Consider the following 6000-nt stretch of genomic DNA (forward strand, 5'->3'; position numbering starts at 1 on the left):
CAAGGACAGAACCCCCCTGGTCCTCACCTTTCACCTCACCAACCTCCACATACATCCCATCATCCTCCATCACTTCCGCCACCTTCAAACGGACCCGACCACCAAATACATATTTCTTCGCGGAGAGAATGGTCTTTCCTGAATGCTTATAGGGATGGGGAGAGAAACATATTTTTGGTGGTGGGGTCCATTTGGAGGTGGCACAAGTGATGAAGGATGATGTGATGTCCATGTAGGTTGGTGGGGTGGGAGGTGAGGACCAGGGGGTTTCTGTCCTTGTTGCATTGGGAGGGGTGAGTTTCAAGGGCGGTGGTGCATGAAGTGGAGGCATTCTGGACCTCACCACCAAAGATATATTTCTGTCCCCACCCCTATCAGTGTTCTAGTCTTCCATTTCCTCCATGACTCCCTTGTCTGGTCCACACTCCCCCACCAGCCCACACCCCCACTCCTGACAGCTTTCCCTGCTACTGCAGGAAGTGCAAAACCTGTGCCAACACCTCCCCCATAACCTCCATCCAAGGCCCCAAAGGATCCTTCCACGCCCACCAGAAATTTATCTGTACCTCTACCAATGTCATCTACATCCGTTTCACCCATGTGGGTCTCCTCAACATCAAAGAGACAGGATGCCTTCCTGCGGATCATTTCAGAGAACACCTCTGGGACACCCACACCAACCAACCCCACCGGCCCGTGGCTAAATACTTCAACTCCTCCCCTCACTCGGTCAAGGTCATGCAGGTCCTGGGCCACCTCCACCGCCAAACTATTACCACCCGATGCCTGGAGGAGGAACGCCTCATATTTCCTCTTGGCACCCTGCAACCACACAAGATAAATGTGGATTTCAACAGCTTCCTCATTTCCCCTCCCCCTGCATTATCCCAGTCCCAAGCCTCCAATTTGGCACCGCCCTCTAGACCTGTCCATCACTCCCCCCTCTGACCTATTGCCTTCCCCCTCACCTACATCCACCTACCGCTTCCTCAGCTACGCCACCCCACCCCCTTCCCATTCTTGTCTCAGCCTTGGCCCATAAGCCTCATTCCTGATGAAGGGCTTATGCCTGAAACATCAATTCTTTGCCTCCTCGGATGCTGCCTGACCTGCTGTGCCTCTCCAGCACCACATTCTTGACTCTGAGCATCTGCAGTCCTCACTTTCTGCTGATATACTTCCCAGTCAGGATGGTGAGTGGCTTGGAGGAAACCTGAAGATTGTGGTGTCCCCATGTATCTGCTGTCCTTGTCTTTCTAGATAGAAGTAATCTTGGGTTTCAAAGGTGCTATCGAAGGATCTTTGGTAAATTTCTACAGTACATCTTATAGATGATAGCACACTGCTGCTACTGCATGTAGGTTTTGGATGGACTGAATATTAATGAATGCAGTGCCAACTGAGCATACTGTTTTACCTTGAATACTATTAAGTTTCTTGCATGTTATTGGAATTGCACTCATCCAGGCATCTGACAGAATACTATCAGATTCCTTACTTGCAGACAGACTGGCTTTGGGGAGTTAGGAAAAGAGTTACTCACGTCAGGTCTCCAAACCTCTGACCTGCTCTTGTGGGCACAGTTTTTATTTGACCAGGTAAGCTTAGTTTCTGATCAATGCTAACACTCAGGATATTGATGATTCAGCATTCAGTGCAATGTTTCGATTCTCTTTTGTTGAAAATGGTCATTGTGAGCACTTATGTGGGTCAAATGTTACTTGCTACTTGTTAACCCAAACCTGGATATTTTCCAGATCCTGCTGCATTTGGACATGCAGTATCTGAGATGTCACAAATATTGGTGAACTTGTGCAATCATCAGCAAATGTCCCCACTTCTGACCAGAGGGAAGATGAGTGATGGAGCAGCAGTTATTAATGAAAAAACCTGATAAGTAACTCCGTTTTGAGTCAAGTGGAAAGAAATTTCTTAAACGGTCTCCCAGACAACTTGAAAAGTGGCCTGGCGAATAAAATAAAAATTGAGGAAGAGTGCAAAATGTAATCTTACATTGTCATCTGGGATCCAACTTGGAAATTAGAGATGGAATGTGATAAACTACTGACACTAATGTCACCCGATCAACAGCACATGGCAATGCCTTTGAAGCGACTGGGACCATTCAGGCAAAGACCAACAGATTGTCCAACCAAGGAAATAAATGCTCCAGAAAAAGCAAATAAAATCCCACAAGGTTTTAAGCAAAGCATGAAAGGAACAAAAGGAAACCAAAGCTTCCAAATGAGGAAGCCATCATTTGGCTGTGATATTTTTGCCTTTCCTTTATGTAATTTTTCCTATGCTCATGTCATAAACGACTTTCCCACAGATTGTGTTTAAATATGGGGTATACATCCAAATTCAAGAGAGAGAGGCATTGCTTCAATCATCATCCTTCCCATAATTCCGGTCAAACTCAACCTTGAATTCTAGATATTTTCTAATCAGTCTTTTCAGAGATGTTACCTCTGGAGCAGATGGGACTTGAACCCAAGCCCCTTAGTCCAGAGGTAGGGACACTACCACTACACCACAAGAGCCCCTATACATCATAAGCCCTTGTTCTTATTTTTAACAAAAACAGTCTTGACATATTATGACAAATATCTGGGATAGATAGGACTTGAAGACAGACATTCTGGCAGAGAGATAGGGACATAACTACTATACCGCAACACCTCTAATAAATATTTTCTAATCAACTGGATCAGAGATTTTATTACACATCACTGGACGAGGTGTGCCTTGAATGCTGGTCTCTTGACTCAGAGGTAAGGACACTGCCACTACACCAAAGCAGCTCTTTCGCAATTGAAAGTTCTTTGATTGTTCCTGGAAAATGTTGTGTTATGACACCTCATGACAATACTACCATTTCCAAGGTTCCACTTCCTTTTGGCATTATTTCAATATCTCAACCTCAACCTCAACTATTTGTGTAATCACACAGCTCAATTTACTATCCCACAAAAGACAAACTGGACACAACAATTTAGCTAAGACATTTTCAAACTAAATTAGTTCAAAAAGAAAATGACTCCTCATTAATAGACTCAATACAATTATGATGCGTCTTTGAAAAGAAAACACAACATTTCAGATGTCAGCTGGTGATGCTGGTGATAAAAACAAAAATGAGCAATGCTGTGACTAGTTAGGACATAATGTATAAGTTCGTTGGCTGGTAAGAAATTGCCATTAGCGACTATTTATAAATTGGAGAAATGTATTAAGCACCAGAAGCAAGTGGGAGTTAGGACCAATATAGTAGAGTATTATCTATAAGCCAAAGTAGAATAAGGGAAGGAGAATAAAGTTAAAATAAAGGAAGTAAATTTAAGACTAAGACAAGGGATGGCAGTGGGTTTAACATAAATTGTAGGGAAACTATTTGAAAAAAATTCTCAGTAATAGAATTAATCTCAACCTTAATAAAGGATTAACCAAGGATAGTCATAATGACTTTGTCAGGGGAATATCATGTCAAACAAATTTGATTGAATATTTTGAGGAGGTGACTATGTGAGTAGATGAGGGTAATGTAGTTGATGTGATCTATGTGGACTTCAGTAAGGATTTTGACAATGTCTCACATGGCAGACTGGTTAAGAAGCTAAAAGCCCATGGGATCGGGACAAAATTGAATCCAAAATTTGCTTTGTGGCAGGGAACAACAGGTGATGGTCGAAGGGTGTTTTTTGCGACTGGAAGCCCGTGACCACACCACAGGATTGTGACTATCTGGAACTCACTATCTGAATGAATGGTTGAGGCAAGAACCCTTGAGATATTTAATAACTATTTAAATGAACACTTGAAATGCCATAGCATTCTAGACTATGGGCCAGGGTTTTACTCTATGACATTGCTACCTCTTCAGAAGTAAGCAGAAAAATTTGAAAAACATCCATCTTGACAATACTGTTCACTGTTGTCCCCACAGTTACAGAATCTTCACTAAAGAGAGATGGATGAGATTATGATCAAATTCTCATTAATGATGTAAGGCAAAAATTCCAATCCATCAAGCAATAAGTATTATCTTGATGAATCCTTCCTGCCCCAAGATTGCAAAACAGGGGTACCAGGCATTCCCTTGTTAACAATCTTCTACGTTTGGACAATGTATGCTATGTGATGTCCTCGAAATATAAAGAGATTAAATATTTCTCTACACAATCATGTTCAGCAGAACAAAGAATGTTTAATGTAAAATAGTAGCCACAGCAGTGAATTGCAATGATAAAATACATAAAAATGCAAATGTTTTGACATTGGCACACAACATGAAATAAAAGAGAACAGATTAACCTTTTTGAGTACTGAATGCCTTGCATGGTGGGTAACACATGGATGGGTAGTAACAATTAAAGTGGGGTCATTCACTCTAACCTAGGTCAAGTATGATGGTGGATATGTTTGTAGCTTGCAAAATTTGGGGTCCCAACATCCACTGGAAAATCCAGCCCTATAACTCTTTTTGCACATTTTATACCTTTTTCATTTTCTAATTTGCCTCTCTTTCTCCATAGTCCTCAAATGCGTTGCTCTTTATGGTGTCTAAGTGTTTTCCTACCCCTCAGTCTATAACTCCAACTTTATTTCTCTGCTTCTCCCTAAGTCTCTTGATTAGCTCCTATTTATGCCTTCTTTGTCAATACAGATGGTATGAACGTAGATACCAGTAAACATTACATGTTGAGATTATTAGGACGAGTTGTCTAGAAGTAAAGGAATATCTGAGTAAGAGATAAGCTTGAGAGAACAGTTTGGGGTTTGGAGGTTTGATTTGCTGTAGCTGTGAGCAGTGAGGAAGAGGCATCAGCAAATATCAAGTACACAGGGAAGCAACGGAAACTAAGATGTGTGGAGGAAACCAAATATACAACTGATTTCAGTGACATGGCTATAACTGGGAACAAGTAAGGGCTGAAACACTGGAATGGGATGAAAGGTACATCTTCACGAAGTATCAAAGTTTTATGCTCATGGTTGAGAGAATAGGAGAAGACCTGTTCTCAAGGGACCTGAATTTTTTTTTCCCAAACAGAGGAAGCAGGAGAGATCAGGAATTTAGCAATTGTATCAGGGAGTTTGCAGTAGGATCAAAAGTGGTGAAGCAGGAAACAAATGATAGAAATGAAGTGGCTGGAATGTGTAGTGGAGAATGACCGGGAAGTTACAGATCTCTATTTCCAAGTATAGCTATTATAAGAATTCCTATCTCCTAAATGTTTACTGAGAGAGGAAGGAAGGATTTTACCAATGTTAGATAAGCTTGAAGATAACAAGAAGTGATAAGATGCTTTTCAGTGGGCTGTTAGGTGAGTGGAATTAGGCTGAGTCATTCAGGTCTGCTAAGAGTTAAAACTGCAGGAATTCAGGAACTGCTGGCTCTACCAAATAAGGCATTTGGATGAAATATTCAGCATTGCTCATGTGTTTGAGCAATTGCTCATAAGGAATTAATATGACTTATTAATTCCAAATAAGGCATACACTTGGCACATATACCTGTGTGTAAAGCTGCCCAGAAAACCCCTGATTGTTCAGCATAACTTCGAAGATTCATGCTGCAAGAGGTACCCTACATCAGGAGGCATGGTGAAGATGTCAGGTGGAATTTCAGCCTGGCCAGCTGCCAATTCTCTTGAGTATTAACATTTGGGGTTAGTTACAGAAATCAGGGTAGTGAAAGACAGTGATAGATATATCTCTTGTAGTTAAATGTGTGTTGTTTGTTTAAGTCCTTAATAAATTAATTACATTTTTATAGAGCTCTAAGTCCCCTCTGTATCTTTGTTGATATATATACTGTGTCTCTCAGAGATGGGTTAACAGAATTTAGTGTCCCTGGGTGAGAGCGACAAGAAGTAGCTTAAATTTACTTTGATGCTGGACCAGGTAACCTCTACCTTTTTCCAATACCCTATCTGAACCTGATTTAAGAGGGCAACTGCCCCATGTGATAGCCAGGATTAAGTGGGTACAGAAAGG

This window comes from Chiloscyllium punctatum, chromosome 3 (genome assembly GCF_047496795.1).
Source record: "Chiloscyllium punctatum isolate Juve2018m chromosome 3, sChiPun1.3, whole genome shotgun sequence".
Lineage (NCBI taxonomy): Eukaryota > Metazoa > Chordata > Chondrichthyes > Orectolobiformes > Hemiscylliidae > Chiloscyllium > Chiloscyllium punctatum.